Genomic DNA, 9,182 nt, shown 5'->3' with positions numbered 1-9,182 from the left:
GGGTGAGTCACAAACCCGCCATGGACTGGGACCAGGTACAGGACGAGGGCCCCAGGGCCTTTGCCTGTCTCCTGGCACCTGAGGTTTGGGTTGTTGGGGGTCACCCTTGCTCAGCCTTTAGGGTATCAGGGGCAGTCTGGCTGAATGTAAGGCATTATGGGAACAACCACGTCCAGGGCTCTTTGCCTCCTGGATTTGGAGAGAGAGTGTGAAATCGCTCACCTGCAGCAGGCAGAGCTGCACCTGTGGACAGAAATATGAGCTGTTGGTTCTGTGTGGAAGCCCAGGCATGCGGCGAAGGGCCCGTTTGTAAGCTGGCAGCCAAGTGGGGACTGTGCCAGGATGGACTCCCCGCCCACCAGCTGCACGGCCTGCCTTTGGCTCTGCATTTCCCCGCCCACATTTCTCCTGTACCGCGATACCTTCTCTGGCTCCACACTTGGCCCCCGGGGACCCTGCTGGGCTTCCCTTCCTGCCCTGTGCGTTTCCTCCACTCCTCCAAGGCCAGCGCAGGGTGCCTCGTGAGGTCGCCTGTCCAGCCAGCATCTCTGGTACCGCACGGTGACTGCCCTCGGACTGCCCGTGGCCTTGCCACGTCCTCCAATGCACTCCTGCCACCCAGCTGCCTGGCTCCCGCACACCCTCTGGACTGCGCCTTCCAGCAAGTTCTTCAGCTCCCAGTGCGTTCTGTGTTTTGGCACAGCCACAGCAAATGTCACCTCCTTTCTTCAGAGAGGAGCCCAGGATTCAAAACCACGGCAGAGGTGGGGCAGCCTGACACCCAGGCAAGGACCCATCCCACCGCCAGCATTCTCTCTCCGCCCCCAGATACCGCCCCTGCTCAGTGGGAAGAGGGGCTGCGGGCTGCTGGCCAGGCTGAGCTATTTCCTGGGCATGCCCAGAGCCAGGGTGGGTGGATCCTGTTGATAGGGCTGCCCGTTCCACAGGCTCAGGTTGTCTCGGTGCTGGCCTGGTGAGCAAGGCAGGAAGCCAGAGTGGCAGCTCATCTTAGCCATGCTGTGAGCATCCCAATTTGGAGGGCTCGGCTGGGCCGGGCTCTCAGAACCTGCTCTGGAGGCAGCCCCTCCCCTGTTGTCTTCCCTCCCCTCCTGCCCCTCCCTCCATCTCTTCCGCCTCATCTTCTTCTTCTCTGAGGTTGTTCCTGGTTCTTTTCTCTCCTTCTTCACCGTTTGTCTCCTCTGCCTCTTCCTTCTGCCCTGATTTCTCCCCTCCTCACCCTCACGCCTCCCCCTTCCTCCCCTCCTCCCCCTCCTCTTCTCATCACACCGCCTGCTCCTGCACCCCTCCCACCTGCTCCTTCTCTCCTCCATAATCGTCCTCCCCTCACCCCTCCTTCTCTTCTTTCCCCTCTCCGCTCTCCCTGTGGCCACTGTGGAGAGGGAGCCCCTCCTTGCTGGCCTGCCGGAGGCCCCACGTGCGGCTGAGGGCTCTGTGCTGAAATCCCCCCCACCGCTGCTGTTGGCTCATCGCCAGCAGAAATCCCCACCCCCTCCCTACTCATCAGCTGCTGCCTTCGGCTGTTTTGACGGAGCCCAGGCAGCTCGCTTTGTTCCTGAATGGAGTAGCTCTCCTAATGACATCCATCCGTCAAGCAGGACAGCGTCTCTGTCCGCAGCTCAGCTCCGTGCATGCTCAGCCCCACATCCTGGCACCTGCCGTGTCCTAGGGAAGGAAAAGCAGGCACCATGGCACCAGCCTGAGGCTCCCCCTGCAGGGGCAGAGGCAAGTGCACTTGGCATCACAGGGCCTCTGCTGCCAACCTCAGCCCAGCTGCACGACCTCGTAGGAGGCAGCGCTGCGGCTCCCTAGAGAGGGCATAGGCTGTGAATCCACAGCTCTGGGTTCAGAGTCCACCTTCACGTATGTCTCCCGTCCCATCCTGACTTGGTTGGGGCGGGGGAGAGAGGGGCAGCGGGAAGAAGAAGAGTTGAGGTGTGAAGAGCACCACGCAGCGCAGCCCACAGACTTGGGAAGCCCTCAGCAGGGCTTCCTTGTTTGTTGCTTTTCTCTGCTGCCTCAAACTCCGCTTGCAGACCACTGGCAAACCAAAGGACTGCGCTCATCACCCATGCACTTGCGGCTGGACTGTCTTGATCTCTCTGTCACCAGAACTCTCAGTCATCTTCAAAACCCACCTTCGAATGCCACAGCTCCTTTGAAGCCTTGTTCTGATGGCTCTCCAGTGAACGAACCTCCCCCTTGTGGCTACCATCTCAGTCAAGGCTTTTGGTGTCAAGGGCTGGCTCCGGTGATGAGGGGCAGCTGCCCAGAGCATGGTCTCCTCATGGAGACCAGGTGTGCGCACCAAAAACATCGACTCAGCAGCTTCCTCCTGCCCTTCTTCCCTCCATGGGCTCCTGAAGGTCCTTCTCCTATCATCCACGCCCACCTTATTTTCTAGGCTCCCCTGTCTGGTGGACATTTTAGACCATGGTAGCCCCAGCCCCAGGTATGCATGGCCTCTCCATGTGATGAAAATGAAATGCAGATGTGAAGATGAGCAGAGATCCCTCCCTGGGCTACTGAGTGTGGCTGGAAACGGCCGTCACGGAACCAGGAAGCAGCAGTGTGCCTTCAGGAAAGGGGGTGCTGTGGCTGTGCTCGGGGAAGGGGTGACCCGTGCCTGCCCACCCCCACCACACTTCCCGGGGAGCCCTGAGCACACGGCTCTCACTGCCCAGGATGGGGCAGGAAGCCCTAGACCCACTGCCTGTCCACCTTCTCACTGAAGGGCTCATTCTGCTTTATAGTCCCAGCTTGCTGAACAAGCCGGGGTGGAGCAGATGTCAGTAGATGTTAGAGCAGTGCAGGGAGGAGAGGTGGTGAGAAGCTAAGTGTTGCTCTCCATGGTGCTGCCCCCTGTATCACAACGTGCTACAAACTCCTTGTACCTGTATTTTCCATGATCCGGACAGAACTATCACTCAAGGGTTCATTGAGACCTATATCCACTCACCCCTCAGCCAGCCAGCCAGTCATCTGTCCATCCATCATCCAGCCATCCATTCCATGCATCCATGCATCCATGCATCCATGCATCCATCATCCATCCAGTCATCCATCTGTCCATCATATCTTGTTTCTTTGACTTTTTTCCCATCTACTTAGGCCTAGCAGAACTCAGGTCTCCAGTAAAACACCTTAGTCCTCCATGGAGACCACCTCATGTGTTCCTTACAGGATTAGCCAACTTTCCAAGGAGCTCCCAGGTAGAATCCACCACGTAGTTCTGGTTCTCCGTCCCATCGCTCTGGAAGCCTACCCGCACCCCTCTGTGCAGATCACTGCTTCTACAGGAACTGCACATTTTCCAAGCTCTCCACAGACCCCACTTTCACCTCTCCCCCCTCCCCGGAGCCCCTGAGGAGCTGACGTTGTACAGCGCCCAGTGGCAGTGTGCAACCCCCAAAGAGTCACATCTGTGGTCCTGCTGTGTGTAGAAACACTTGCAGATGCAAAATATCAGGCCATAATACAGGGGTGGGGATGAGGGTCAGAAACTCCAGGGGGTCTGGAGTGTGGTAGGCATGTGTCAATGGTCATGGATGAGTGAGGAGCGTGAGTCTTGGGCCACCCTGGAAACAGATGAAGCAGACTGCCTCGGGCTGGCTTCCTCCCCACCGACTCCTCCTGGAGGGCATTTTCCCGGCCATTGCTCTGCTCTGGCTTTCCTCCTGCCCGGGCAGAGGCAGGGAGGTGAGGGTTCTGTTTTTATAGCTCACGGAGCTGCAGGGGTGCAGAGGAGCAGACACGGCCTGCCAGCCTCCAGCCTGTGGGTGCCCCAACCAGGGGAGGTGGGGATAATGAAGACTGCCAGCTCATGTCCTGGCACTGCCCAGAAAATGCCCACCGGCAGCCCTCAGCTGCTGACACTCAACACCAGGCATCTGAATGCACAAGGAAAATGGGTGAGCTGTTGATCTCAGTTCCATTACATGCGCCTCCGGACTATACATACACAGTACAGCTAAGGCACTGCATCCACACACATGCTGTACACACACATGTGCACGTGCATGTGTGTACACACAGACACGTCTGAGTACACACATACCCATGCAAACATACATATTTAATCTTGGACTCAGGTGGCTGTCCAAGATGGCAGAGCAGCAGGTGCAGGTTCCTGGTGGGCCGGGGTGGCGTGGGGTTGGGAGGGACCCAGGATGGAACAGAGGTGGACCTGTGTCCCCTCCTCCGTGTGCTGTGAGACATAAGGTCCTGGTGCTCGATGGCTGAGGCCATTTCTTGGGCTGCTGGGCCAGAAAGTGGTGGCCGTGCCATGCGAAGGCATCAACATTTCTACAGGAATAAGTTCAAGTGCCCGGGCCTCCTTTGCAAACAGCTGACATCAACCCCTGCCGCGGTGCCTACTGCTTCCAGGCTCTGAGCCACATCTTTTAGTGAACCATGCAAGACAGGTGGCCCCACAAGACCAAGCGGGGCCAGGCAGCCCTGGACCGCCTCCAGATGAAGTGGATGGCAGCTCCTGTGGTCCTTGAGGCCGTGCGACTGAAGCCTATGAGACAGCCTGCCTCCCTGGGGCGCCGGGCTTGTGCGGCTGGCTGGAAGTAGCAGGAGTGACAGCCACGCTGGGGGAAGAGAGGATGGAGAAGGCCGAGGTCCATTTCCAGAAGGAAAGGCGACCCCCGAGGCTGCGGCAAGAGGCTGGAAGGAATGGAGAGAAGGAAATTAGCGCAGTCACAGGGGACCTCCCGGCCCGCTGGCCCCCGCCTGAGCCCAGCAGAGACTTTATCCCTCACGCTCAGCCTAGCCGGCCCTTCCCCCATCACCAGCTGGGAGCCGGGACCCAGCCAGCTGGGCGCAGCAGAGCGCCTCAGTCCCTGCTCCGACCAGAGGCGCATCTTACGGGGGCTGTGCAGAAAACTGGCAGTGTGACTCCTTCCCCCGCCAGGTAGCCCTGCAGGGATGTGTCTGCTGTCCCCAGGGCTGGCCACCCAGGGCTGTGGTGTCCCCTGCTCATCCACAGCGCCAGAGTCCTGCGACGGCGATGTAGGCCATGCCCTTCACTGGCGCCCAAGCCCTTTGTGTCCCCCTGCTGGCGTCTTCTCCATATCTCCTGGACAGCAGCTGCCAGAGCCTCCCTCCCTATTCACCGGTGCCAGACGCCTCCCCCAAATGCAGCAGCCCCAAGCCCCTCCTCCTGCAGAAACAGGTCAAGGACAGTGAGTCTGGTGGCCATGGTGATGATGCAAACTGGGCTCGGCCTTCAAGGCCCAGGTAATCGCTCCCCTGCCCTGGGCCCCTCGGCCTGCATGGCCTCCATCTTTCCTGTTCGGTGAATCAGGCTTGGCCTCTAGGACTTGGCTTAGAGCTGACCCTGTAGAGCTGACCCTGGCCCTCGGCCCGCGCCCCTGCCCACTCTGCCCCAATGGTAGCCTTCACTGTGGCAGTCCTCGGGGCGTGAGGCCCTAGGAGCTGCAGGCCTGGCCTGTTCTCCTCTGGGTGCCCCCAGCACTTCCCAGCCCCCAGCTGTGTATCAGGTGTGGACTCTCAATGGCATCCCGGAGCCACGATGCCTGAGTGTAACTCATGAGCTGCCTGCTGCCCCGAGCCCAGCTCTCTTCTGAGTCCCTTCTCCCTGTGTGCAGCACCGTCATCCACCCAGTCACCCCAGGGAGGAGCCAGCTTTCTACCTCTGTACTGCCCTTTCTTTCTGGAATGTTCTCCTCCCTTTAATACCTGCTCTCCTCCCTCCCTCAGCCCAACACCCAGTGCTGTCTGTGTTCTCCTGATGTCTCAGGACCCATCTTCTCCAGGAGCCTGGAGCTTCTTCCAGGTCTCCTGTGTGGGTGGCAGGGGCCCAAGCACTTGGACCATCCTCTGCTGCTTTTCCCAGGCCATTAACAGGGAGCTGGATTGGAAGTGGAGCAGGTGGGAAATGAACCAGAGTTCATATGGGATGCTGGTGTTGTGGGCAGTAGATTCACCTGCTATGCCACGCCAGTCCCCCACGTAGTAAATGTTCAAGCATCACACAGATCACAGTGGGTCTGCCACCCTCTCAGAGAGGCCTCGTACCCCAGGGCCAAGCCCGCAGCATTCGCAGCGGGCACCCCAGGCCCTGTGGACCCCTCGGAGCTGGGCTCGGCTCGCATTTGGCCCTGTGCTTATTTCAGCTGTTCCCCCCTTTGCTGTTAGACTCTGAGGTCCCCGAGGATGGCACCTCTGACTTCCTCTATCATGGAATTCTCAGCTCCCGGAGCAGGTCCTGACAGCACAGCAGGTGTCCCAGGAACACCTGCTTGTGGGATGCAGAAGCTGGAGCTGCTGTTTAGTAAGCAGCAGATGCTGTGCCAAGGCTTGAACTGCAGCGACTCACTTCCTTCTTCCGAGTCCCGGCATGACCCCCACAAGGTAGACAAGAAAACCCGGCTTTGATGTTGTGTAGCGGGTAAAGCCGTCACCTGCAGTGCCAGCATCCCATATGGGCGCTGGTTTGAGTTCTGGCTGCTCCACTTCCGATCTAGCTCTCTGCTATGGCCTGAGATGGCAGTGGAAGATGGTCCAGGTCCTTGGGCCCCTGCACCCGTGTGGGAGACCTGGAAGAAGCTCCTGGCTCCTGGCTTTCGATCAGCTCAGCTCTGGCTGTTGTGGATATTTGAGGAGTGAGCCAGAGGATGGAAGACTCTCTCTGCCTCTCCTTCTCTCTCTGTGTAACTCTGACTTTCAAATAAATAAATAAATATTTTTTAAAAGAAAGAAAAGAAAACCTCGGCTGGCTAGGTAAGTATCTGGCCAGGAGTCCCATGGCCATGGCCAGGTGGGAGCAGCACTGGCTGTCTGAGCCTTACTCGCCCCACATTGGTGCTGCTGAACCATGGCATCTGCATCCTTCTTGTCCATGTAGACACCTGCCTCCCCCTTGCAGCCCCTGAGCCCCTCAGGATGCACACCCCTCCCTGCATCTCCCCAGCCGGGGGCCCAAGGGCTTCCCTCCAGGCCACGCTGCGCAAAGGGGAGGAGATGGGAGAAGCGCCAGGGTCCGGGTTCGGCCATGCTTGTCAGGCGATGGTTCTCAGCAGGTGCCTGGAGGCCCTTGGTCTGCGCAGGAAAGCAAGGCGCTCCCAGGAATCGGTGTCTATGTCTCCAGGGGGCTGATGGAGGCCACGGCCAGGTGGGGTGGGCTCAGGGCTGGGAAGAGCTCTCTGCCCTCCCACGCTGAAGCCTGGGGGCCCGTATGCCCGCAGCTCACCGTCTCTAAGAAGCCGGCAAGGGGCAAGGCTGACACGGCCTCTGCACCATCAAACAGCACAATTAGGTCTTTAATGAGGAGCCTGGGGAGCATCCTCTTGGATCCTAAAGCCGGGACCCAAATCACAGTGGTTCCGCATTGCAAATCCCCTTCAAAGGCTCTGAGTTCCCACGGCCGGCCGGCAGCTGCTGGGACCCAGCAGATCCTCCTGGAGTCAACAGATGCGTAGCTGCGGGCAGGAAAACAAATGATGAGGTCAGTCCTCCAGCTTCCCCCCCTCTGACCCCCAGCCCACGGAGCCCTGTCTGCCCCAGGAGGGGCGGAGCCTCTCGCTGACTGACAGCTGGGTCATCCTTCTGCAGGCTCCCAGCACAAGGTATCTTCCTACGGTCTCCATGGGAAGCAGCCCAGCTGGGTGAGGGCTGAGAGCTGGGGCCTCCTGCCTCACCTTGAACCTGGGTCCCAGGATGGGGCTGGGAGAGGCCTAGGCTGTGGCTTGGAGCCTCTCCAGGGAGGTGGGGGCCTTCTCCCCACACAGGTTGGGCAGGGCCCTGGATCCCTGACTCCCAGAGTCAGGTAAGTGGAATGGGAGTGTTTTACAGGGGCGCGGGGACTACATCTCTCACAGATAATAATAACAGTGACCATGCAGGGGCGTGCGCCAGGGCCCCGCCTGTCTCCTCCGACACATGGGCCACAGAGCCGGGTCCTGGCCAACAGGCCCTTCCTGCACCCACCCCTGCCCAACCTGTCACCAGCAAGCAGCGAGCAGCCCGGGGAGCATCAGGCAGCGGGAGTCCCCTCTAGCCCTGCTGCCCTGGCGCTCGCTGGCTCTCGCCTGAACCCCTAGAGGCCACTTCAGGAAGTTTGTGGAGCGGCCAGCATTTAACCTTGTGGTTAAGCTGCCCGTGCCCCAGAGCAGAGCACCCACATGACCACAAGGGCCAGGGCTGGGCCAGGCTAAAGCCAGGAGCCAGGAGCTTCTTCTGGGTCTCCTACTTGGGCCATCCTCTGCTGCTTTCCCGGGTGCATTAGCAGGGAGCTGGATCAGAACTGGAGCAGCTGGGACTCGAACTGGTGCCCCTATGGGATGCTGGTGTCACAGGTGGTGGCTTTACCTGCTACACCACCATGCCAGCCCCTCACATAAACTTTAAACATCAAAGTTCATGGGAAAAATGGAATGAAGAGAATTTTATTGCAGTCCATGCATCGTGAAGTTTTTGCTGCCCCAGCACTTCTCCCCGCCCCCACGCCTGCCCCCTCGCTGCTGCTGTTTCCCAGGGGGCAGCTCTGACGCCGCCATCTCCCTGCCTGGGAACATCCGGGCTGCCCACGGAGGGCTTGTGCTCAGGCCCGGGCAGTTCTGTCCGTGGTGGGAGGGCTCAGGTGCTTCGCTTTGCCAGAGCCCCCACTCCTCCCGATTGCCCCCTGCTCTGAGGCTGGGAGCCAGCTTCTTTAGCATCATACTGCTCGTCCCAAATGCTGGAACACAGCATCCTCCACTTCTGGAAGATTCTAAGTGACCCCTGGGCCGGAGGATCTGACCCTAAGACCTACCTGTCCACCCTGAGATCCGTGACTACTGCAGTCCAAGGGCCGTCGCCTCAGAGGCCTCTCCCCAGCATCACTCTGCTTCCCAGTGCTCGGAGTCCAGCACAGAACATGCCAGAAAATGGAGCGGCTGTGCAGGGTTCCACGCTGGCACTTGGGAGCCTCCATTTCCTCACTGTCTCTGGCAGCCCCCCGGCCGCCGCTGTCCCTGGGTGGAGGAGGGGCAAGGCCCCAGGCCGCAGGGCTGGGCAGGGGCATAGGAGACACCTGGGCAGGAGCATCGCCTTTCCCGGGACCTTTCCACCTGCCAGGTGCTGCGGAGGGAATTCCTCTCTCAAAGCCAACTCACTCGCTAGTGCTGTTCTCCCCATTTTGCAGGCAGGGAAGCTGA

General features: G+C 59.7%; 1 pseudogene; it reads left to right on the top strand.

Annotated features, from left to right (window-relative positions):
- The first annotated feature begins 4,122 nt into the window (after positions 1–4,122).
- Positions 4,123–4,940, top strand: LOC149125769 (large ribosomal subunit protein uL13 pseudogene; annotated as a pseudogene).
- Positions 4,941–9,182: the final 4,242 nt, after the last annotated feature.

The sequence above is a fragment of the Oryctolagus cuniculus genome, chromosome 7 (assembly GCF_051225735.1).
Source record: "Oryctolagus cuniculus isolate XC-2025 breed Fujian yellow rabbit chromosome 7, ASM5122573v1, whole genome shotgun sequence".
Classification (NCBI taxonomy): Eukaryota; Metazoa; Chordata; class Mammalia; order Lagomorpha; family Leporidae; genus Oryctolagus; species Oryctolagus cuniculus.
Note: the sequence above shows the minus strand (reverse complement) of the source record. Positions and strands in the feature narration are given on the sequence as shown.